The sequence below is a fragment of the Podarcis gaigeae genome (genome assembly GCF_964106915.1).
Source record: "Podarcis gaigeae genome assembly, chromosome: 6".
Lineage (NCBI taxonomy): Eukaryota > Metazoa > Chordata > Lepidosauria > Squamata > Lacertidae > Podarcis > Podarcis gaigeae.
In genome coordinates this window covers 57,306,199-57,332,493 of record NC_139682.1, presented here as the reverse complement: position 1 = coordinate 57,332,493, position 26,295 = coordinate 57,306,199, and the positions used below count along the sequence as shown (strand labels likewise).

General features: G+C 42.8%; 1 protein-coding gene and 1 long non-coding RNA gene across 8 annotated transcripts in view; one reads left to right on the top strand and one right to left on the bottom strand.

The window, feature by feature from the left end:
- SSBP3 (single stranded DNA binding protein 3) overlaps window positions 1–26,295 on the top strand; it is a 169,412-nt gene that overhangs the window by 7,867 nt on the left and 135,250 nt on the right. The gene's annotated exons all lie outside the window — the stretch shown is intronic.
- Window positions 21,360–24,540, bottom strand: LOC310846139. The gene is made up of 2 exons (XR_014565159.1): window positions 22,641–24,540; window positions 21,360–21,899 (listed from the first exon to the last, which is right to left on the bottom strand). It is a non-coding gene; the product is annotated as an uncharacterized lncRNA (long non-coding RNA).

Below are 26,295 nucleotides of genomic sequence, written 5' to 3'. Positions count from 1 at the left end.
ACTTAAGAGGCCACGTTGTGCTATGGGGAGGAGCCCCATATCCCTGCAGTTTGGTGGATGGGAAAGGAGTTTGCCCCTTCTTGCTCCTCATTGGTAGCTCTCAAACAGGACTGTCACCGTGAAAACTGAGGCAGAGCACACAGCATCCCAGTTAGAGGTGGCCTCGCCAAATTGCTTAGTGTGTGGTACTTCACCACAAGACACTGTTTAGATTATTCTTCAAGTGTGTCTGTATTGTTTTGAGCCTCACTTCTAAAGGAATAGAACTTCCACTGACACCAATGGGGACTTAAGCATGCAGGTGGATACATTCAGAATTAGGATCTTCGTCGCAACACGTAGTGACAAATCCGTTGCTGGATTTGCCATTTTGGATTGCTGGCTCTTTCTTTACTTTCTTTACTTCTTCTCATGTCTCTTTTTTGGTTGGGAAGTTGCTTCTGAGTTAAGGTTGTCCCCGATGAAATGTGGCTTAACATAGTTTTCTAATGATGTTGGCATGCCCTCTGTAGGTCTTGGATGCAAAGCATAAGGTGTGGAGGGATGCTGCTTGCATTCAAGATATAGTACTGCTACATTAGCGGCAGCCTTATAATAGTGTCTGAGGATTTACAGTATTTAGAGAAATTAATCTTTTTTAGCTGGGTAATAATTCTAATAATAGGCATGAGTGCATTAGATGATTCGCATAAACTTCTTTAATACATGTTGCTTTAAGCTTACAGCAAATAGACGCAATCCTGATTGTTTTGTTTTGTTTTGAAAAATCTTAGTGTAATACAGTTTCGTAACACTCCTGAGTAGTACTTTACCTTTTTAGTTTTATGTATTATGAAGACCAAAAAGATGTTCTGTTCCTCCTCCTCCCCCAGCTCCCCCCTTCTTTTCATTATACTCATTATTTGTAAAGGGCTGTTGGTTTTAAAGTAGTTGACTAATCTGTATTGTCATGACCATGTTGCTTTTAATCATAGATGTATCAAGCTTATAAACGTGGTCGTTCTCTCTCCCCCCCCCCCCCCGAAATCTGTAGCTCACTTCCTATAATGAACTTAGCAAGCCATCATGGATGAGATATTGGAGCATGTTGTAGAGACGAAAAGGACAATTTCTCATGTATGGGAGGGGTTCGAAGAGGATTCATTGGACTGAGTCTATTAAAGAACATTGAACTAGTTTCTCCCTTTTCCTAATCTTCTAAATTACTGCCCCTGCGCAGAACATCTGGCGCTGAAGTTGGACCGAGTATCAAACATGGAAGGGTCTTGCCTGAGAAATCTTGCTGATCACTTTGCTTGTTGGCCTTGTTATATGTAGCCAGGATGTGTTCCCACCTTCTTCTTCTAAGCCTCTGCCTGCATGTAACATAGTTTAAACGACAAGCCTTCTTAACAGCTAATGAATGAACGGTGACTCATTCAGAAAGGCTCCCAACCAGACTACAGGATAGTTGGCTGCATGATTTGGATTGACACAGTATGGAGGTTTTAATGGAGACTCCAGGAAGAACATGCAGGATTGCGAGAACATGTTAATAGCTACTGCTGTTTACGTTCTAAAAAAGATTTTCACTCGGGGCCTGTGCAAATCATGATCAGAATGGACAGATGACTAATGTGGTAGATGGAGTAAAAATAAACTGCTATTCTAGGTTGTCGGTATGATTGGTAAAAATTCTCTTACGCTCTTGATGGCTTTTATATATATATAGCTGTGCATGACTTGGGTGCACGTATTTTGTGGATTCCTTTATTCTCTGCACCAGTAGAGACTCTGTACTGAGGTTGATCTTTCGTCTTGTGTCACAGGCCTGAAAGCAAAAATATTATCTTAAAATTCGGGAGAGTGCCTAACCTATTGTGTATAAAAGACAGTATTCTGTGCTTGGAGAAATGCATTTAAAAGCCTGGCATCATTTCCTTTGCATGCTTCTTTCCCATTGTTTATGGTTGAGGTGTGGCTACTTGGACGTATGAGAAGCAAATCTCTCCAGATCAGTAGGCTTGGCGAATACATGCTTCAGAGAATGGGAGACCATGCTTCATTAGCAGCCTGTATAACAGCACTTCCATGCTGTGTAACTTCCATTTCATTTCCCAATATAACTATATGATAATAGAAGCAGCAGGAGCAACAAGCAATTTCCCCAAAGAACATTTTTAATATTAAAAACAGCAAAAAGTGTTCGTTCTTCTTGGTTTTTCTGTGTCTTAATCGATTCATAAGAGTTCTGAGACGGTTGACCTGTACTGACTTCGAAAGGAATTCTTGAGATTGGGACGCTGTGTGCTGAATTCTTGTTAGCAGCAACGTAGAATGGTACTATGTAGATCCCGTACCAAGGGGATGGGTGAATATTCCTTATGCTTTGGAGACTGCACAAATGCTCCTCTTCCACATTTCCCTGTGAGCTGAACACCAAGGTATTTCTTTTTCCTGCAAATCACAAAATTTGCTCACCACAGGGGAACCTGGGACCAATTTTGGGGCAGAAAGCTATTAATGCTGTGAAGATAGGACAATGGCAAGATAGGTACCTTTTTGTGGGATGAGGAAAAGGGGCTATATCCTGTCCGCTTTGTGCCATTGTTCCACTTCTGGAAGAGAAAGTCCCAGGAAAACTTGTATTTCCTTGTATTTCCTATTGACTTTGCAGAATTACGCTAATTTATGTTTTTGGTTGCAACATATTTTTGCAGAATCACGCGTTAAAGTCACTCGTTAAAACTTGAGCTAATTTGAAGCTGTGTAAACTGGTACAAAGTTGACTTTAAAACAGAAAACAGCTTATTAATTTTATACATTTGGTTACATTTCTCTCCAAGTCTTGGGGTAGAGTAGAAATTTGATAAAACTGTGGTGCTTTTAATGTGGTGGTTCAGTGGTTTGAAATTTGAAAAAAAGAAAAAAGAAATGTCTAGGGGGAAGGAGAGAAGAGAAATCCAAAATGTGCTTCCAATTTCAGTGTTTCTGTGCGTTTCCAAACGAAAATGTTATACTCTCTCTAGAGGTTTACTGCTGTTGGCACGCTTGCCTTTATCTTGCTTCTAGGCAAAGCCCCTCCGTAGGCGCACTCATATTACATTGTGGCGGTGTTGCCAGACACTCTTGTTGCAGGTTTTATTGTGCATCTTCTGAGCTGGTGAGCTACAAAGGGATTGTACAGCATGACAGGGAATTTCAACCACCGCGTTATCTTGGAATTGGCCGATTGATGATTGCAGTTCAGCGTTTCAACACTGTGAAAGCCAATACAATTTGAGTTAGCTGTGATGACTGCCAGTTTAAATACCGCAGTGAATTTCTGTCAAATAGCTAATACACAGAATGGGGAATTGCAGAAAACTTGATCACTAGAACCAATTTAGTCGATTTTGGCCTCCAGCTACAGAAAATGAACTTAAATCTAGTTGACTGTCGCTACATACTTTTTGTGGCATTATTCTGTTTGCACATGCTCCTCTGAGTGTAACTTCAAGGGAGAGTGCAAAAATTCAGAAACTGTTTTCAACACAATTCCCCCCCCCCCCCCGTTTTTAAAGTTGTAAACCAGCTGCTCCCTTGGTGATATTAGTCCTTTGGAACCACTCCCTAAAAACTTTAACATAATATTTTCAAAATTAAATATTTTAAGAATTACATTTTTTAAAGTTTTATACAGGGCATATTTTGGTCCAGCAGCATATGCTGTCTATCTGTTTGCTCTAGCAGAAACAACCCCTCTCTATACTTCTTTTCTCTCTCTTCTAGACTTCTTTTCTCTCTCTTCTTTAAATACTTGCTAACTGTGTGTTGTGTCAAACAGTTAATTATAATCTAAATAATTCTTTGCTTCATTTATGCAAAAGCAGTAGGTGTAACATAAATATTTTTTTCTACATGACTTAACCTTAATTGCTGGGAGAATGTGACAAGAATCCATTTCTTCAAAGAGGTCCTTCTCCCTCGTGACGTGAAGCCCATGTTCATTTTCAGATTCTCACAGCGGCCACAACTGTGGAGATCTGTTCCATTAGAAAGTGGCTTGGCAATCCTGACAACTAACAGGTATTCATTTCTTTTACCAAGAGCAGAAGGGTTTCTACATACAGTATATTCTGCTTTGCTGGAGCATTTCTGTATTATTTCTCATCGTTGTCAGTCTCCACTAAATAACTCTTACATTACTTTTTAAACTGAGATTTGCACCCTTCTCCATGGCTTGACGCATGAGCTAGTTTTTTGAAAGATAAAACATTTGGTGCAAAACTGAGGATGTTGGCTTGGGACTCCAAAGCCAAAGAAGTGCCTGTGTCTTAAGCTCTTTTCTCCACCCGCCTCTGCCTTGTGATGTTGGTTACATGTTCACAACAGAGAGAGCCTTCTTGGTGGTGGCTCCTGCTTTTGGATTGCCTTCACAACAGGACCATGACAGATGCTGCTATAATCAATCTGGCGAAATGTCTGAACTTCTATGTTTGCGTTACATTAGTCTACATTACATTACATTACATTAGTCTACTCTGGTTAATTTGGTTGCCTTTACTTGTTTCATGATGACGGTTGATTGTTTTATTTATTTTATTGTGTTTTATGACATGTTTGATTTTATTCATGCCTATTGTCTACAGTAAGTCTGCAGATTATGTGGGGGTTACATTCCAGCAATCGTTCCTAAAGCCAAAGTCACACATACTGAAAACACATTGGGTTCAATGGCAGCTGGGATTGCCAAAATCTTTTTTTTTTTTTTTTTGCCAAGTGCATAAAGCTGTATGCACAAATTAAGTGTGTGTAAATTTCAGGCTTACTGTACAGTGGTACCTCGGGTTAAGTACTTAATTCGTTCCGGAGGTCCGTACTTAACCTGAAACTGTTCTTAACCTGAAGCACTACGTTAGCTAATGGGGCCTCCTGCTGCTGCCGCGCCGCCGGAGCCCGATTTCTGTTCTCATCCTGAAGCAAAGTGCTTAACCTGAAGCACTATTTCTGGGTTAGCGGAGTCTGTAACCTGAAGTGTATGTAACCTGAAGCGTATGTAACCTGAGGTACCACTGTACTGCCTTTGTATCTGCAAGGATGAAGCGCAATCTAGAAAGGCTTTACATAAAATCTAGACTCTCTTGACATATGATTCTAAGTGCTGGTACATATATGATGGTGTCTGGAACTAGTAGATGCTACAGTTGTCACTTGTTCTTTCTAAGCAATCCAGAAGTCTTCACCCAAGGTAGCATTTTTGTCTGGGAAAACACGATTCTCTCTCCAGATAGTGATGCCCTTGCTAGCTGTTTGCAGCGTATTGAGGCTGTGTTAATGTTTATGCACTTGGATAAAGCCTGTGGCATTGATAAACTCTCACTTATCCTTCCTTAATTTTTTAAAAACATGGTAGCTGAACATGGGCGTGCCTTCCTTTAACATGTGTCTTAATAAAAACCAACCTAGCAACAGCTCCTGCATCAAACCTCCTTGCACTGCTATGCACAACGTCTTATGTTTTATTTTTTGTGCAATATGAAAGGCTACTGTCAAATTATGCTCTTGCATTTTTCTTTAAGTTAAACAAAAGGGTTAAGGCATATGATGAGAAGACATTGTAACCTTCAGGTTTCTAGATCTCGTCAACCCTTTAGGTTTTGCAGTTGGTTGCTGTGAACAAGCTTCGTTGTGTACTATATTTTGGCTGGTGCTCGCTGTATTCACAATGGGTTCATCAAGGCAGCATAGGAAGGAAGGTTTTGAAGAATGGTGCTTGAACATATCACTAAGGAAACTTTAACAATGGAATTTTGGAAGATGAGTATTTGAATGTGGAGCTCATCACTTCTTGTGGGGCATTTCCCCTTAAAACCCACTACTGCAAGTGCAGGGCATCTTTTTGGCTCCATGGGTCAGATCTTTATTTGGATCGGCTTCACAGGCCAGATTTGACAGGTGTGGGGAGTCACCCATGTGTCATTCAACTGACATCACAACAAGATCAGGTGCAAGGTGCTTTGAAATCCCCAAGTCAGGACTTCAAAGCACCTTGCATGCTGCTGCTGAAACAAAGGTAGTTCTCCCTTCATATTAGCAGGTGATTTCATGCAAACCCTTTCTGAGTCAGGAAGGTATCTTCATGGAAACCCCTGCTAAAAGTATTGGCACTCTTTTGGAAGTGGGCTCTTCCACCAAGCCTTCGGAAGGCCACTCCCCATATTGTTCTTCTCCAGGGAGAATAATTTCTACATCAGAAAAAGTAACCTGTGAGGCGACTCTTGTGCCCATTTGAAATTACTGACAAATAATTCTGAAAAGAAAACTGAACTGTGAGCGTGAAATAAATAAGTAAATGAATACAGAGCTGCTGTTTATTATTCATAACGGAAGCCATTTGGTTAAATTAACAGGCCACAGGTTTATAACAAGCCAAAATAAGTACTTAGAGAGCTTTATTATGGATGCCTTTGATCTTATGTTGGCATCTTTGGAATTTGAGTAAGGGCTGGGCAGATTCAAAGAGGAATAGATCGTGTAACGTGTTCCTTCACATGGCTGGAAGAGGTGGGTTGCTTCCAAAACTATCAATATGTGAGTGAAATAAACATCTGTTTGCACGGTGGGACTTCACCTTTGTCTCCTCTTCACACTCTACAACTTTCAAAATCCTCTGGAGCAGATTTTGGGGTCATATGAGTGACTGCTGATGTGAGGGAGGTGGAGCCCTGTTGCAGGAGCTGAAACTGGGTCCATCAGTCTAGGATCCCACCATATTTGCAGAATATCTTCGAGGCACTGATTACTGGGAGCTCAGAGAAAACAGGTAGGAAAGAGCCCGCTTAACCTGAAAACAGCGAATTCTTAGACGCTTTGGAAGCATCTGGGGTTGCCTACTAAGAATATATGGATCTATTTGCAATGTTTAGGTTGCCCTCATCCTATTCAGATGTTCCCCCCCCCCTCACTTGATGCTGGGAGTAGGCTCCAGTTTTGCATTCTGCCTCTTCCTTATGCTTCCTCTGTTCACCGGATCACAGGGAGAAGCAATTTATTAGAACCAAAAAGGTATTATCTCAACAAAGACTGAACACACATTCCTGTGCACGTTTTTCTCATAGAGATCACCTTTCATTTCAATGGAACATACTTACACTATTAAGCCTTTTAAGGGACTGGGAGCTGGTGGCTCACCAGGTGTTGTTGAACTCCAGTTCCCATCAGCCCCAGCTGGCATGGCTAGTGGTCAGGGATGATGGGAGTTGGAGTCTAAGAACATCTGGAGGACTACAGCTTCCCTATCGCTACCAGAGGATACGTGGAGATATTTTTCAAGAGAGGATTGTTTTTCAGCTTAAGGTGCCTAAGGCTGCATATACAACATACATTTTAAGCACATTACTTTCCCAAGGAATCCTAGGATCTGTAGCTAGTTAAGGGTGCTGGGAATTGTACCTGTGTGAGGGGTAAGCCATCGTTCCCAGGATTCTTTAGGGCAAGCCTTGTGGTTTTAAATGTATGCTGCGTGCACAGACTTTAGTTCTCATTGTGTTTAATTTTTTTCAGAAAAACGTCCTAAACATAAAAGCAACTGCACAGTAAGACATACTACCAAAGAATGGAGCTATATACACACTGGCAGTTATTAAGCTATGACAGAAGTCTCTTCCAGGGGTAATATAGGCTGTCAACCCCACAGTAGCACTGGGTGTTGGATCTTATTAGTTAGAATACCAGCCTTTCCCCCCCTCTAGCATATTAGGTTCCTGAATTATTTGCTTTTACACTTCATTCTTATACAAATAGGTATTCATGCTCTCCTTCATCCTTTGTATCCATTTGAAGCCCTACTCCTATGACAAGTTCAAGGGATTCGTCCTGATGTACAAAGCCTTATGCAACTTGCATACAGGGCCCAAGAAGCTGCTTTTACTGAGTCAGACCATTGGTCCATCCACCTCAGTATTGTCTACACTGACTGGCAGGGGCTCTCCATGGTTTCAGACATTTTATCAGGAGGTCCATTCCTCTCAGTGTAGGAATTGGGCCTTCAAGTGTGACAGTATCTCCCCTGGGGAATTCCATCCCACGTCTCCATGGGGTGTCTTCTTCTCAATAATCTTTATGCATATTGAAGACCTTCCTTTTTCCAACAAGTTTTTTAAGTGAAGATTTTCATCCCAGTCCTTTTTGGTGCCACACCTGAAATTGTTTTTGTGCATGGTTGTTGTTGTTTTAATTGTTGATGAGTTTATTGTGAAATTGCTTTGGGATCTTTAATGGGAAGCCATTCATAAATGAAGTAAACAGGAAAACATCAGGGAAAGTATTGAGGGTTTGTGTTGGCTGTTCTTACTGGTGGAATGCAGGAGGTACAACTTGACCTGAAAGGGTAGATAGATCCTTCTGCTGTAGAAGCTCCCTTGGGCTGCATCAAACACTTCTTTTGGCAGGGGTAATTCTTATGCAATAGAAAGCTATTTGGTATTTCAGTGGATTCCTCAATAGGCCCGTGAAATCTAAATGGCGTGATAGGCTTTTCCTAATCTAGAGTCATGGGAGCAGCTGCATTTGCAAATATATCTGAACTGGCTCATAGTCAGAGGCAGAATTCCCATCTTACCCCTGAGTGGGTCTATTCCACTCAAGGGATTATGGGGTTTGGACCTCCTTCCTGCTACAGTTCTGCTTGCTGTGTCCCTGAAGTAAATGTATTTGAAAACAGAGGCAATGGAAGGAGGGTAGTTGAGTGACCATAGATCAATGTTAAAGGTGAAGGAGAGGAGCTGTAGCACTTGGTTTGCCAGCATCAAGTCTTTGGCATCTCAAGTTAGAAGGAACTCTGCTGGCATGCTTGGAGAGCCCAAGGCCTTGAAACACTGCTGCCAATCAAAGTAGGTCAGCTTTCCTCAACCTGGCGCCCTCCCAGGTGTTGCTGAACTCTCAACTTCCATTAGCACCATCAGTATAGGCAGTGATCAGGGATGATGGGAGTTATAGTCCCAGCAACACCCAGAAAGCATTGCGTTGTGAAAGGCCGACAGACACTATATTGGTCTACAGAGATGTATTGTATGGGCTGACTCAGTACAAGAGAGCTGCATATGAATTCTTGAAGTGGTGCATTGTCAGGTTTCCTGTAAATTTACCCAAGAGGGGAGGAGCTGGCTGTATGCAGTTAATCCCAAAGGGGAACATGGGTCAGTGCTTGTCCCTTGGGTTGCAGAGGGCAAGTGCATTTTTGCGCCGTTCCTTAAAACCTGTCAATGAGAGAAAACCAAAGCTATCTGTTTCCTAGGAAGGAACTGTAGGAAAAACTAGTACTTTTTTTTTTTAGCCAGAGTGCAGAACTGGCACCTCTCAGGTGGATGAGCCAGGAGTTTCCCTGCCCACTTCTTGCCTTTAGGTACTTATGAGAAGCCCAAAATTTCAAATCAAAACAAAAGCTGACCAGTGGGTGCAAGTCTACACTTTTTTTAAAAAAAGATATATGACTCCTCCTAGCCACTACTAGCCACAATTGGTGGGACCAATTCGTATTTCCTTTTCTTCAGTCCGCCTTGTGTGTAGTGGCAGCTAGCTTTAAGCTTTCCAGACAGGCCTCTACTATTGCATGTGTGTGCATTTGCGGAAGGGCCATTCCGAGCTGCCCTACCCACCCGCTAAGAGAACGAGGGAGGGGAGGCGCATTTATTTGACCTTCACCAGAACTACGGGCAACCCCCTAATCAGCTAGGGAGACAGCTTGCTGTAGTTTTTAGCACCTCCATGGACCGGCTGTTGTCAAACCCGCATCTCTTCAGGGCTGTCCTGAGTCGCCTTACTTCGTGGTGAGTTCCAGCACCTATTTTTCTTGGGAAAAAAGCACTGGGAAAAACCTTCCTCAAAGATACCCTTTCAGTTTTGCTCACTTTTGCTATTTGAAGTAATAGTTTTAGCAAATGAGCATTAAGCAGTGTTCCTCCAATATCTGCTTTGGAGGGTCTCGCAGCCCCACATAGCAGATTTGAGGGTGCTCAGATACACTCAGTGGGGGGTTACAGCCCATTGCTCAGGAGGAAACTATGGTCTTCATTGTGGAAGTCTCACCTTTTTTGGGGTGGGAGAAACCCTCTTGCAATCCACTTATTCCAAGATGGGCACTTAAGTGCGTTTGATTTTGTCCTTAAGAATGAACTTCTGATGACTCTATTTTCATTAATAATGATCCATGGCTGATAAACCAGTGGCAAGATAATGACTTTACTATGTAAAAATAAAAATGCATCATTAAAGCACACTCATTCATCTACATTCTTGGTATAAGGTTGGGCTGCTTTAAAATCTTTGATTGTCGCTTTAGAGGCAAGTACCTATTTGTCGTTTGAGTGAACTAATGTCCCTAAAGTAGGAGTTATTCTGGCATTCTGCAGTTGCATAGGAGCTACAAGAATGGATGGCTGTTCAAAAGCAGTTCTTCCTTTTTTTAAGTTGATATTGACAAAACCCAGGAAGCATTAAACCAGAGGTCATGGCAAAACGCTTACGCTGTAGTCTCTGTGATTGGGGAGCCTAAATATTTATCCTGGTCTGTCCCTAATGAAAACAAATTGTCAACAGTTGTTCAGTAACTGACTAAATTAAAATCTGTAATTAGTCAATTAGATTAAAGAGTTGGCACAACCTGATTGTATCATGCTGGTTAGGTTATTAAGAGAAAGGGTGTGATTTTTAATTACTGCATGCTAATTTTGACAGTTTCAAATGGAAACAGACGTTCCCCCCCACTACCCCCACCCCACGATGTGCTGCGTTTTTGTGAAATAAGGCAACAAAATGTAGTTTACTCTCAACAAAAGACCTGAAGTTTCTTCTCTCTAAATTCAGTGAGAGCTGAATTTCAGCTGGGAAGACCCTTGGATAAGGAATGCAGAGTGGGGTTATTAAATTCTGCAATTCCTTTTTTAAAAAAAGTCTATTGACAAATAGGGTATTTTTGCTGTAAGTGTGAGGGCTGATACGTCTGTTTTTGCAGAGTTGGGATGTTTTTGTATTTGTCTTAAGGAAGTCTGGGCTGTAGACTTTGCAGATTGAAACCCGCAGTAATTGCTGAACTTGTTTGGGGGCAGAAGAAGCATTGTTCTGGTGGGGATAGAGAGATGTGGAAAAGTCGGGTGTCTGTGTATTGGAAGCTGTGTTTACGATAGATCCATACACTACTTGCAATCTTGTGGTGTTGCAAAGAGCACTTCCTGACACAATGACTAGAACTCTCTGGTCGACAGAGGTCTGCCTTGGCTTGTTCCCTCTTTCCCCCTTTCTTTGTACTCTTTTGCTTGCTGAAATCACTTGTAATCTGCTCTTGGCATGGGCCGCTTGTTAAAGAGGGCTCCCCCCCCCAAGCCAACGGATGTGTAGCTCTGAGATGCTAGTGACACAGAAGTGAGTCATCCCCCCTCCCAATTCTTCCTCCTCTTTACCTCCCCCCCTCCTTATTGTGCAGGTTTTGATCACCATTAGAAAAGGGAGTGAAGGTGGTATTTATTTATTGGGGGGGGGCAGTGTTGGGAAACAGAGCCTTTTGCTGCAAGTGTAAAAGGCTCTTTATTTTTCTGCAAGATATGCTGCTCGTCTGCTTCTCTCCATGCCCCCGACATATGACTGCAAGCAAAATCTGGTGTCTGGACTGCATGGGTTGTGGATTGGCCTCCCGGGTGCACTGTGTGTGTTGGGGGTGGGGTGGGGGTTGGTGCCTTTGTGCTGTGATCCCCCCCTTCTTCCTCAGAAAGAATAAAGGAGGGGGGGGGAGAGAGAGAAGTTTTGTCTTTGAAGGGGTGTGTATGTGTCTTTAAGGGGCTGACAGATTTGTAGCTCTGAGTAAATACAAACCTTGTAAACCTTCCTTCATTTCCTTTCTGTGGTCCTTTCTGAGGAACAAAGAAACTACAAAAGCTAGGGGAGACTTCTCCCTCCACTGAGGAGCAGTCATAACAAGGGCTCCTACCCCAACAGCAAAGAGAGGAGAGATTTTTGTTAATAGGGAGAAGAATTCAGGAGAAATGGTTCTTTGCAGAAGCAGGCAATTAATGAATTTTGCTAGGCTGGTGCAACATGTGTGACTCTGAGTAGGGCTTTCCTGTTCTGTTGATCATTTCCTTCCTTACCTTGGAAGCTTGGATTTTATCCTACCTTTTTGTAAAGTACTTTATGTGTCTCATTTAAAAGCAGTCTCTTTTGATCTCCAGATAACAACGGTTTATTCAGTTTTAGGAAAACTTGATATTTAAGTGTGCCTGCTTGCACTTCAGTAATGGCTGCTTTAGAGGGATGAAATGTAGTATTTGGGCAGATCAAACTTCAAATTATCTAAGACTGTGCTTTGTTTACAAGAGTTTTCCGGGGTGGTGGGGTCTGCAACATGCTCTGTCGGTGGCATCATTTATCTTTTGGGTGGAGAGGGTGCAGCATTCAAATAGTCAGAAAATCTTAGCTTCATCCAAGGGGGTCATCTAGAAAGGAAATACTGATATTTGTAGTTTTAAGATGCAAATATTAAGGCATTGGTTGCTTAGATCTCTAGAACAATTTGGTTATACTTGGCGTCCACTGTGATGAACAAGGAAGATTAGACATTGACTAATTAAGGCCCATTGAGTCACACAACTTAGTTTGGATCCCATCCATTGACACTTAAAACTTTGAACTTTTGCAGCAGAAGTCAAGTTGTATATGTTGCAACTCACTGATGCAACAAGTAGTTGCTCATCTTCTGGGAGAACGTGGTAGTGGAGGAGGGAACACGACAACGTTAATATAATACACTAAGAAGCACTTTCTAAAACTGAGAAAAAATTACAAAACATACAAAAGTTTAAATACTAAAATAGTTGGTTTATAAAGTTAAAACTTTTTAAAAGATTATTAAAATTGTGTGGTCTGCGAAGCTCCATGCCCAGCTGCCTGACCTACCACCATCATACTAAAATAGATTAAAATTACCTCAACCTTCTAAGCATTTGGGTAGGCTTATCTAAAGAATGCTTTTAGCAGACATCGAAAAGAGTACAGGGAAAGGTGCCATCTTGATCTCAACAGGCAAGGAGTTCCAAAGTGCAGGTGCTGCCACACTAAATTATTGAGTTCTTACAAATGTATAACCGGGATTAAGTGGCACCTGTAGTAGTGGAAATACTTGGGAAAATATTATTGAGATTGCTAGATCTTTCATCAGAAATCTTAGAGGACCCGTATGGATCTTTAGGGCTTAAAGATCTATTTACTTAAATTTGCATATGAATAAAACCAAGCATTTTGAAGGGCCACCTTTTTTTTAAGATGAAGCCTGCATGTGTCACTGAAGACACCATTTTAGGAGATGCATTCCCTCTTTTTATTGTCAGAAACAAAGAAATAAAAAACAATGGTGCTTGCCACCTGTGATGTTTGTATTTGTTTTCAAACTAATTAAAAAAAACTACACACTTAGCTGAGGATACCATCTTAATTGACCAGAGATTGTGCATGTATTAATAATTAACCAATTAATTGGCTAAACATTGCAGACCTATAGATCGCATGTGAAATATCATTTTATAGAAAGAAAATGAGAGAGAGTGGGAGGAAGATAAATAAAGGCAACCTCCTCCTGGAAGTGAAGTGGTGAGGCACTACTGTCCACACGTGAGGTTTTGTGACTGAGTTTTCTAGGTCAGATTATCACATGTTGAGGGGCCAAGGGAATGAGCTGCAACATTTAAATGCAAACTCATTAAGTTTGTTTTTTAAGGGACAGATGGTACCAGTAGCTTTAGCTGTTGCCATTTGCAGCAAATGGTCTCCAAATTCTTGTCATGTATAAGCAGATAGCTTTGGTAAACACACACAGTGGACATGGGGCAGTCTTTCGCTGTTGTTGCGTTAGCCGAATACTTGAAAGGAAACGGTATTAGAACCTGAAATTATTCACAGGAGGGTTTGGCTCCCGTCTTGGCTGCTTATGAAATAAGTTTTGGTTTGTTTACTTACTGACTCAGTATACAGTTTCTGAAAAGAGATAGCAAATTTGAAGCCAGCCATGCTCCTTTCCCATGAGTCAGCAAGTGTGTCATAGCTGCCATGGTTGGGGTAAGATTCAGATAACATCTGCTGCTGCTGCTGGCTGGCTCCTTTTATCAGAGCTGGCTGCAAAACCTGCTCCTCAGGTTTTGAGTAAACAGACAACAAATACATGAATGTTGCAACCAGACAGCATTTTGAGGACCTGGAGCTGGCTTTCTAATTGGGTTGAAACCACCATCATGCCAGTGGCAGAATGCACCAAGAGAAACACCCAGGCCTTAATAAATATATTTTAATTGGGGGTGGGGGTGGGAAATGGTAGAAATTACAAATAGTCTTTGTCTGACAAGGCCTCTTTTCTGGAATTTGGGTGGCCAGGTGTCACAGCAGATCCAGAACCGAGGATGGGGGTGGAAAGAGAGAAATGTTGTCTGTGTGTGGCTTTCTCTCTCTCCCTCCTGTTTCAACCGGGAAACACAAAAGACGAATGTGCTGGCAATGTGCTGGTGGACTCGGAGATGCGCTGTCTCTTTAAGCTGAAATGGCTGTTGGTTTACTGCTAACTGTGGGGGAGGGGAGATGCGTTATACCCTGGTGACTTGATGATAGGGAGGTCCGTGGCAAGCTCTCAGCTTAAGCCCTGACACAGCAGGCTGGGAGGAGCAAGGAGGAGAAGTAGCCGCTGCCTTGACAATTCAGCACACTTTGCAGCTAGCTAGAGGCGGCCTCGGCTCTTTGTTGGCGGCGGCGGCGGCGGCAGAGCTCGGGTTTTTTCCTTGACCAAGAAAGTGAAAAGATTTGGGCTGCAGTTCACTGGGGAGGGAGAGATCAACCCTGTAGGAAACAAGCCTTTCGGGTTGCAAACAGGTCCCCAAATGCCCCTGTTGAAGGCAGCGAAAGCAGCTTTATTTCTGGGGTTTAGGGGCGAGGGTAAGCCTCCCACCCCCAAATCCATTATGTCCTGTGCCTTCCTCCTCTTGCAGATGGGGCTGAGTGGGTTTTAGAGAGATCTGAGGGGGGTGCTGGTCAGTGCACGCTGAGCCTGGCTCTCTTGAGGGTGCTTTTCAGCAGCCATGCAATCGTAGGTGACAAGGAGTTGTCCGGAAGCGTTCTGTATCCATGGGATTGTATGCAGGCGAGTGAGCTGGATGGTGGAAGATGGATGGAGGGCTCGGTCTCCCATCTGCACCCAGGGCTGACACTGGGCAGGGTAGGGGAGTTTCATCCTCTGCTTCTTCCCAGTACAGTGGTACCTCGGAGGTCCGTTCTTAACCTGAAACTGTTCTTAACCTGAAGCACCACTTTAGCTAATGGACCGGTGGCCTTCTGGGGAGATAGGGCAAGTTTTGAGTTTCCTTGGTGGCTTGTCAGCAAAATCGCAATAGCAAAGCTTCACGGGAGTGCTTGTGGAGTTGACTATACAGTATACAGTAAGTCAGTGTAGCAATTAGAGTGTCAGACCCTGACTGTGAGACCTCGAGTTCGAAATGCCATGGAGTTCATCTGGGTGACTTTGCACTCTCAGCCTAACCTACCTCCCAGGGTTGTTATGAGGATGAGATAGGTGTGAAGGAGAAACCATGCACATTTCCTTGAGCTCATTAGAGGAAAGGCAGGACATGAATGAATGAAGATAGAAAGAAAACAAAGATATTTTTAGTTTTCCATATAGTATTACTAAATGACTTCTAGATACAGGGCAACCAAGAAATAGGAATATACGGTATATATTTGTTCAATATTTTTGTTGTCTTATATTAAGCCCCCAAGGGGGCAAATAGAATGCTTAGCAGGGGAGTTCATATGTACTCCTGAGCATTTGCCACTAAATAGCTGCAACCAGTATTCAGGTAGCTGGGGTAAGGTACCCTTATGATCAGAATGCTTGGTGTCCGAACAAATGCTTATTTTAGAAATTTATGGTGAGGGACAGCTTTGGCATCTGTGTCTTAGGCAGTTGCTGGGCCCTTTCACACCATAGGAGCTCACTACTGATGCCCTGCTCCCTATCAATTCTCAGAGCGTTTTAATAATCTATCCCTCTTCGCGCATAACTCCTGAGGAACTGTAGCTCTGTGAGGGAGGGAGGGGTCTCCTAACTACTCTCATCAGACAGTGTTAGAAACTGAGATATGCAAGCTAGGAACTTAAACTTAGGTTATGGAGTGTCTGGGCGTGCTTTTTTATAACAATACAAAGCTGCAAATGAATGAATGCAGCTAAAATCTTAGGTTCATTTTTCACATGGTCCTAGTCCTCATCTTAAGACTGCAAAAAAAACAAAGCCATACTTCCCTTGCCCACCCCCCTAATATTCATATGAAGGTCACTTCTCCAGTCCTTAGAGAGAAGCTGGAAGCGGGGAGGCAGAAAAAGGCCCTCCTTTCCTTCCAGCAGTGGCAGTTTTAATCTGAAATCTTGGGCGCAGTCCTGCGCTCAGAGCTCAGAAACTGCTCACACTAATGAAATTGCCTGTCGCAAAGTGCACCTAGAATAATGGGAGTTTCGAACGCTGCTCTCAGAACCCTAATAATAATAATAATAATAATAATAATAATAATAATAATAATAATATATTATTTATACCCCGCCCATGTGGCTGGGTTTCCCCACTCTTAACAAACTACGGTTCCCAGGATTTTTGAGGGGAGAAGCCATGACTGTTTCAAGTGGAAATGAGCACTAAACATGTGGTAGATTTCCAGAAGTTACTTTTATGTTGTCTGAAATAGCACATAAAATATGGAAATCGTCAGGTAAGGAAACACTGGAAAATGGAATAAAGTGTTGTCTGAATGCAGCCTATGTCTACAGAACCAGGCCTACAACTAGGTGGAGTGAGGCTGCCACCTCAGGCAGCAAGTCCTTGGCCTTAACTCCCAAGCCACCCCTCTTTTTCCACCTCTGTTGGAGGAGAGGCCATATATAATCTGCCCTAAAGAACAGCAGAGGGTGGATGCTGTTCCATTGCCAGTGTTGAAATTGGGTTCAGCTGCTTCTGTGGGTGGAATGGGGAGGCGCCATTTTGCCCTTTGCCTCAGGCAAGCAAACTGTCCCTGCGTTTTACACCACATAACTTTTTTCAGTTATCACCCTTGCTTTGAGCCTGTGATCTGTTGTCCCCCTTCTGTTCTGGTTAATGTTCTAGTTGAGGGGGGGGGGGAATGAAGGTTTGGGGTTTAATCTCTGATTTGGAACGGAATAGGGAGAGTAACTGATAGGGAAAGGAAGGTTTTGTACAGAGGCACTAAGCCCTCTTTGGATCTGTAGGACTGGCTGCCTTCGTTACTCTTTGTAATTCATGGAAATTGCCATGAAAAGACAGATGGTTTTTAAAAGTTGACTTCTGTCACTGCTTTATCTGTTGGGGCTCCGTCTCCCTTCTGGAGAGCAGCCTCAGCTGGTTATAGGCAGCGGTGATGGAAGCCGTAGCGGTACAGATTGAGGTTATTGACACTATAAGTCTTCACTCTTTTTATATCTCTAGATTTTCTTTTTGGCATATTGATGATTCAGTCCAGACACAGGTTACAGAATCTACATCCGTATACTGTTTGCTCTGAGGCAAAATGCCCAAGTGAGCAATGGGGTTTGTCAAACTGCTTGGTGTGTGTTTTTTTAATTTTTTCCTTAAGAGATACAATGCACAGTTGGTATGTTCAGCATGCAAATAGTTGTAATATGGTTTGGAAGGTAAGTGTTTGGGGCATAAGGATTAGACTATAGAATCATAGGTCTTGCAGCTGGCAACATTTTTCTTGAACACGTTTTGAAAATCTTTGATGCATCGTTTATATAATGAAAGTTTGAAACTTTGCCATGGCCATATTTTTGGAGGTACTTTGAAACCTCAGTCTCTGGTTTAGTTTAAAAATATGAATCTAGCTCCTCCCTCCCCAGAGAAAAGGCTTCATTATTTGACAATGGTTTAATTCACTGATGTGTATGTGGTGTTTGGCACGTTATTTATGAACATAAATAGGGTTGTTTAGTTTACTTGAAAAAACCAAAACAAAACTAAAACTTCTGTTACACCTGCATAGGAGACTTGAGTAAGTTGTAAAAAAGCTAATTTGGCAGTCCTCTAGGAAGTAAGAGGCAAAACCATCCTGTGTGGAGGTGTTACGAATATGCTTTGTCAGTGTAAGTCTGGCTTTAAAAAAAAATATTCAGTGTTTTAAAAGTTTATTTTTTTAAGAAAAAGACTCCAAGATTCTGAACGTAAAATCCATTTTAGTGTGTGGATGTACACGTATGAGAGTTGGTGGAATGTACTTTGTGTGCCTTATGCTTTGCTTGAACCCTTCTCTCTGTCACTGGCCACCTCTTCCATTCCAAAAGAGAGAGAGAGAGAGCGCTCCATTTTGCACATGGTTTGATGGTACTGTTGGCGGCGACCTGCCATGGAGCATTTTTAATTTTAAGCTTGAGTGTGGCAAAAAATCTATGCCTGCTTGTTAAAATAACCGCCTTGGCTTTAAAAGTAGTATGAGGATGGGTATGAAGGTTGAAGGGAAGTGCTGATGAGAATAGTGCAAGTGTGTGTGTGTGTGCGCTCTCTCTCTCTCTCTCTCTCTCTCTCTCTGGGGTGTGTTTGCAGCAGCAGAATCGGTTTTTTTTGTGGCATGGAGGGTTGCCTAGGCCTGAACAATAGAGAGGTAGCTGCAGCTTGGGGAGTGGAGGACTTAGAGCAGATGTAGAGCAGCCAGGCTAGAATGTGGAAGGAGGTGGGGGAGGGCTTATTTGCATAACTGATTGTTGCCCTGGGGATTAAGCAGGGGGAAGGGAGGCAGTGGGAGTACAAAGAAAAACACAGAAGATGAAGAATATTTCTCTCTTCCCTCTCTCTTCCCTCTCTCTCTCTCCCCCCCTCCCCCATTTCCCTTTACAAGTGCTCTGTCAGTTCTCCTGTTGGGTGCTGGCTGTTGCCCACGCAGCTCACTCATGCCATCCTGCTGACATAGACTTCTGCTGGGTGCATCACCAGGGTTGTATTCCATTCTTTTTCTTTCTCTCTTCCCCCCTTCTTTCCTCACAAGAGAGGCAGGAGGGAGGTGTACGATGGAGAGGTGGAGGCCCGGCTCATCATCGCCAAGGGATGGGTGTTTTTTTTTTTATTAAAAAAAAACACAGCTCCTGATGCCTGCTGTAAAGGCAATGACTCGGCAGCCTGTAATGTTAAGATAAAGTCCAAAGGAAGACCTCTGGCTGTGTCATGAGCGAACTCTCTGTGCACCCTGCAATATTTGATCTTGTGCATTGAAAATTAGCTAGGCTTTTTTCTGTCGACTTTCTTTCTTGCTTTTCACTTTTCTTGCTGTGCCTCTTTTTAATTGCGCGCGTGCATGTGTTTTTGTAAAATTGTTTGCGTTTTGGTTGAATGTAGACGTTTCTAATTTATAAAGAGTTACTGCTTTCTGCCCTCACGCCTTGGAGCAAAGTATATATATCTTTAAACTACCACTGTCTTGCCTGCTATGCTTGTATGTGAATCCTGCCTCACGGGGGTGCAAAAGCAAGCTCTATCATCCGGCTCCTTAAAAAAAAACCTTAAATAAAGTCAAGCTGTCAACACAGCACAATGTGGATGAACAGTGTTGCTTAACTTTGCTCGCACCCTGGTGTGTGGCTTCTGTATTTATTCTAAAAGATGCTTCTGAACTGTAGCTTAGTTGCACAGCAATTCATGGGGAAGTTGCAACCAATTGAACTTTGATGCTGGCGTTTTCTATTTATTTGCCTATCGGGCACAGGTGTTAAAAGTAAGAAACTTCCAGGTTTTCTGCTAGCAATTGTGCAAAAGGCCTAATAGGCTTCAGGCTATATATAGATGGCATATTGTTGGATTCTTATGAAAATGCCGAGCTCCATTTGCTGTGGGGTCTGCTGGCATGCATTTTGGGAGGGGGGTGTAATTATTTTTACACAGTCCAGTATGTAAGGGACTAGCATTGTAAATAGCCTATTCTTGGTACTTTGGCAGTTGGTAGGGCTGCTGTTGGAAATCAGGCCTGTGTCTCCCCATAGGTTTTCCTGCCCCATAAGCAGCAGGCACTCAAGTAGAGTGTCAGTGGAGAAACTTGAAGCAACACAGGACATGGGCACAAGGAGACTGGATTAGTGTGCTGCATTTCCCAACTACAGCCCTGCTTCTGCTGCAACATCTTGTCCAGGGGGAGTTTTTTCAGCCTGGGGGCCACAATCTTTTTGAGCAGCGTTCTGGGGTCCACATGTCTGTGGTGGCTGGGGCCAGAGCTGAAAAGCGAGCCATGTAACAGTTGTGACTTTGGTGCAGTAGGCTACGCACCTGCCATACAAAGGCCAAAGGTTTCTGCACGCTGTATCTTCTCATTCTGCATTCAGACAAGCAAAAGGCTTAGTCACAGTTCAAGAGCACATTCCATCTAGACAAAAGCAGCTGAGGAGAGAGTATGCAGCATAGCTGGTGTCACATGGAGCAGGCTCTTGATTAGCAGAAACCAGACCAGCTCAGGGGAACCAGGCCTATTGAGCACAGCAACTCTTCTCAGTAGGTCTTGCCCCTATGAGGCAGCTGCAGAAACTGAAGGTCCTCTCTGACAATTCATCATCACCCCACCACCACTCCCTGGGCTCTGATTCTTCATCCCTTGGGGGTTCCCCAGCTGGTGCCTCCCACATTCCTTTGTGTCCAGTCAGTCCATGACATCTGGTTGTGCGTGTTGGCCAGGAGGGGACTGGAGGAGCCATATTTGGCCACTGCTCCTGAGGTTCCCCACTGCTGAAATAGCTTCACCTTAACATATATTGTGGTCCTTCCAGACCCTTCTTGATTGGTAGGATCTCCATTGGTCACACGACCCTGGAGCTCTCTTAATAAGGGTGATAGTTTCTGATAATGGCGCCCTCTGTATTAACCTGTTCATATGCTGCTGCATTTTATCCTGACTTTGTGAAGGTCTGAAAAGCTGCCGTGATCAATTCCATATGAGTGCCCTGTTGCTCACCCCATGCCCGTCTGTACAAGTTGTGCTGAGCTAATGCATTGTAGACCACTTTCAACTGAATGAAAAGCAGTTCAGAAATCTTGAATGATAAGCACAGTGTCCCTTCATGATCCTAAGCTGCACAGACATGGACTATTATTTGTTCAAACTGGGCTTCTGACTTCTGGAATGTATACAGAATGACTGCAGGAGGCCACCTGCAATGACATTTAGCACCTCTTGTAATCACATGGAAATATTCTTCCAGTTAATGAGCCAGATCCTGCATCCTCCTTGCCTGGTATCTTCTCAACCTTTCCTGGTATGTTCCTCAGTTTCAACCAATCATGACTCCCCTAGTTTTTGTTTTATTAGGATTACATTCAAACACATAATGCTTTTGCTTGATGTTGCTGTCTTGAGCGATGGGAGCCAAACATGGTTAGTCTTGAGTGGAACTCATGGGGATGGGCTTATATAAATTACTTGCTGAACTTTGTTGGCAGAAGAATGAAGTAAAAATATTTAAATTAAATGTGCTGTTTGCAGTGAATATACCTGAGATTTTCTCCACAAAACTACACATTAGCCAAGAATGACATATATCTCCCTGGAAGATCCCAGTTAATTGAATGGAGAAAAGTTGTAGGGAAAGGTTGAGGAGAATAGAGGGGGTTCATCTTATGTCCTTGCAGATCTCTATTTGCATGTTTGCCATTCGCACTATGTATGCAGTTGAGCAGAACAGGGAAAGCCCTTATTTTTCATGAAAGTTTTTCAAGCGGCTTGTCTGTTTCTATTGTTTCTTTATGTAAACAACAACCCTAAGTCCTTGGTACCACTTTATCTGTGTCCCAGGCTTGATGATTCCTTGCTGGTGGAAGCATTAGGTGGGGATCAGCAGAAAACGAGGTTTACTAAGATAGAGAGATACTGATGCTGCTTATAGAATCATAGAATCATAGAGTTGGAAGAGACCACAAGGGCCATCGAGTCCAACCCCCTGCCAAGCAGGAAACACCATCAGAGCACTCCTGACATATGGTTGTCAAGCCTCTGCTTAAAGACCTCCAAAGAAGGAGACTCCACCACACTCCTTGGCAGCAAATTCCACTGGCAAACAGCTCTTACTCTCAGGAAGTTCTTCCTAATGTTCTTTCTTGTAGTTTGGATCCATTGCTACGTGTCCGCTTCTCTGGAGCAGCAGAAAACAACCTTTCTCCCTCCTCTATGTGACATCCTTTTATATATTTGAGCATGGCTATCATATCACCCCTTAACCTCCTCTTCTCCAGGCTAAACATGCCCAGCTCCCTTAGCCGTTCCTCATAAAGCATCGTTTCCAGGCCTTTGACCATTTTGGTTGCCCTCTGGACACGTTCCAGTTTGTCAGTGTCCTTGAACTGTGGTGCCCAGAACTGGACACAGTACTCCAGGTGAGGTCTGACCAGAGCAGAATACAGTGGCACTATTACTTCCCTTGATCTAGATGCTATACTCCTATTGATGCAGCCCAGAATTGCATTGGCTTTTTTAGCTGCCGCGTCACACTGTTGGCTCATGTCAAGTTTGTGGTCAACCAAGACTCCTAGATCCTTTTCACATGTACTGCTCTCAAGCCAGGTGTCACCCATCTTGTATTTGTGCCTCTCATTTGTATATGTATGCAAATAAACAAACTGTCTCATATGTATGCAAATAAACAAGCTGTCTGGTGAAAGTTTGTTTCTTGAGTTCCTTGACCGCGTGGTAGGTAGAATACAAACAGCTTGCTTGCAGGAGTCAGTGTGTATCTGTAAGTGGGATTTTGAATATTGGTATGTTGTAGATTTTAATCCAGGGTTTTGGAAACCTTTTTACCCCAAGGGCCACAGGGATAGTGGCCAAAATCTGCAGGTTACTCACCTGTCCCATTAATCCCTTTTTCAGAGGTCAGGAATGATCAGCTGATAAAAGTTGCAAGATTTCTATCAGGGACCTCATTGAATGCAGTGGTTTCTTGTTACCCGATTATGCTGGGGTGGACCTGGAGGTTGCTGGTGTATTGCTTTAGGGAGTTGGCCAAACTTGTGAGTCAAGACGCAGGATCTATAGCTGTTCATACCAATGCTGAGAGAGAGGAGGAAATGGATGGGTGACGAGTTGGATAGGAAGCAAGGATGGGTAAGAGTAAAATTGTCTTCCATTTTTCAGGTTGAGGTTAAAGGTGTGTCCTGGACCCAGATAGGTTTGGGACTTCTGTTCCAGGCCATGATCACACTGACTTTTTGTTTTAGACTAGGTAAGCATTTCACATGCCATTCCTGCCATCGTCTCCTACCTCTGCTTCAGCTTTCCTTGTATTGCTTGCATGCTAAGGCGCATGTCTGCACCAGGGGCACCATGGAGGATGTTTCTCTGATTTTCTTTTTACTGCTATGGCTTCCTTTTATTTGGCTCCAGAGAGTGTGTTGTGCTCTAGGGAGAACCTCTAAGAGTTGCAGTATAGAGTTGTATAGAGGGATCCTTGCCAATGGAAGAAAGGTCCCTCTTTTCATCTTGGAATTTTAAGTAGGCCTGTTCTGAGACCACATGTGTATTTAGCAGAGCATGTGGAAAAACAAGGCCCTGGAAAAGAGGCTTCATTGCCACCCCCCAAGTTCTCCTGTTTGCAAATGCTATATGAGTAATAACCCAATTCCATGAGAATTGATGGAGGCACCACTTGAAGCATCTGTTCAGGCTTGACCAAGATTCTTTAGCTCTTCTGCTGTTGCCAGCTTTCTGTCAAACATGCTACCTTTGGGGTCAATTCATACTTCACATCTTTGCATGTGCACATGGGATATTATAAGGTATAGCATAAAGTACTTAAAATATGTTTTCAGTCTTTTTGTAGAGAGGATTCATCAGTGACATTTTAGATTTATTGGGGACCTACTTGTTTGGTTCCAAACCCCATATTGAAATTGAAGCTCTCGTTGATGTTAATGCTACAGTGTCTGAATCCTGCTTTTGGTACCTTAGTGTCCTGACTCCTGATGCCCTCAAGCTTCTCTGGTTGTCTCAGTGTGCCAGTTGGGTGGCACTGCCAGATGATGGGCGCATAGCTGGTTCACAATAGGTTAAGCTGCAATAAAGCCCCGTAATCTGGTTTACTGTCATTGACACTTGCCAAACCAATCTTGTAATTACAGCAGAGTTGTTGCAAAGTACTTTCTGTAGTACAGGAAGGGCCTTACAATAGCACCATCTCTGGAAGAAAACCAAGTCTTCAATTTACAGATCTAAAAGTCTGACCACAAGAAATGACTATATCATTACCTTCCTGGGTCTTCAGAAAACTCTAACCCTGGATGGATTTGAAGTCCTTTTCTTCAGCCAAAGCTGAAATCATGCCACCTTGAGGATTCCCCTTCTGAGACTTGCAGCAGGTAGTAAGTTGGTGATGTGTATCTCCTTCGCAGTATGCCGATATGGATTGTTGCTTAATTAGTGACACTGACAACAACCTCATTAGAGAGAAAGATACCCAATCCACTACCTAGAAAAGAACAAACTGCCATCCCTGTATACTTCTCCTGTATCAATTGCACATAGCGTGGGTTTTAAAATAGAGTGAACTGACTTTGGTCACATATATATAGTGCTTTTTTTTTCTTTAAAAAATGTATAGGGGTACAGTGGTACCTCGGGTTAAGTACTTAATTCGTTCCGGAGGTCCATTCTTAACCTGAAACTGTTCTTAACCTGAAGCACCACTTTAGCTAATGGGACCTCCTGCTGCTGCTACCGTGCCGCTGGAGCACGATTTCTGTTCTTATCCTGAAGCAAAGTTCTTAACCTGAAGCACTATTTCTGCGTTAGCGGAGTCTGTAACCTGAAGCGTATGTAACCCGAGGTACCACTGTACTCTCATTCTCCTACTCCTGTTGAAATACTGCCCCTCAATGAGGCCAAGCTTTGATTCACAAAATGTTTAGGGGTCCGTCCCCTACCCCCTGAAAAAAGCACTGCATATATGTGTAGGGATAGCAACCTCTTCTTCCATGATTTAAGTTTTAGGATTTAGTACTGTATCTTTGTCCATTGCCTTTTGCAAAACATCTCAAACTGACTCTCAGGATATATCTCTCCCCCCTTCCCTTCCCTTCCCTTCCCTTCCCTTCCCTTCCCTTCCCTTCCCCTCTCTCTTTGGCTTTGTCCACCATTGTGTGGTATGTTAGTCCTGGTGTCAACTATGCTTAATGTAATTTGGATTTAACTTTAATGTAGGTCTGCAAACCACCCTCAAACTCTGATTTCAATTTCAAAGCATGGTTTAGAGCTATGTCTGTGCTGGGCCAATGTGTCTGTACTAGAAATACCTGTTTGTGCTGCAGTGATGTTGAGAAACTGTTCTCTATATAGCAAGAGGTAGAGCTGTCTAATGCAGGAGAGTCATATATGTGTGTGTGTGTGTGTGTGTGTGTGTGTGTGCGCGTGCTTAGGAAATTATATATTTAGAAAAGTAGAAGATGGGAAGCAGATTTGAATGCAAATGGTACTGAGCAAACAGTGGCATTAGAAACTGGGACAGCTTGAACACTTGGACATGCTGATGTGAAGACATAGGATTGCTCAGCTTCTTTCTTTTTCTTTTAAAAATCGTTTTTATGGAAAGATTTTCATGGATAACAAAGGATTTGCCATGATATTTTATGCTGCCCTAGAATACATCAGGTTGAAGTGTGTTTTAGAATTTTAAACAATAAATAAATACCCGTGGAGCTGAATTTCTGGATTAGAATAATTTGTTCATTTGTTTATTAAATTTGTTACTAAATTTGTATATCGAAGATCACAGGGCAGTTGACAACGGAAAAATACAAAATGAGATACATAATAAATACATAATAAAACAGAAACAAGTCAATAACACCCCCCCCCAAACTCTTACTCTCTTTTAAGAGGAACCTAATGTTTTTGGAAAAAGAAGAATGGACTTCTTGCTTTCTGTTATTACTCCCTAATTTATTGCAGTGCATTTTTTTAAAGCCAGAGTGTGCACCCAAGAACATATTTTAACATGATAAAGGAAATGAGTTCTATGCAGCCGCTGCCACGAACTGAAGATCCATGTGAGTTTATAACTTGAAGCCATAGTCTTGTAGGGAAGGTGGCACTGTGAACCAGAAGCTGCCTTCCTTTCTGAAATTTGGTCCTATGTAGAGGTGGGACTGCAAGGAGCCATTGTGAGGAGAGGCAGCCAGGTGGTGGCAAAAGTGTCCCAACAGGAAATTAGCTAGTTAACTTATGCTAGACTCAGCTGGCCTCTGGACTTGATGATCACTTAGTTTCAGTGAATAATAGCACT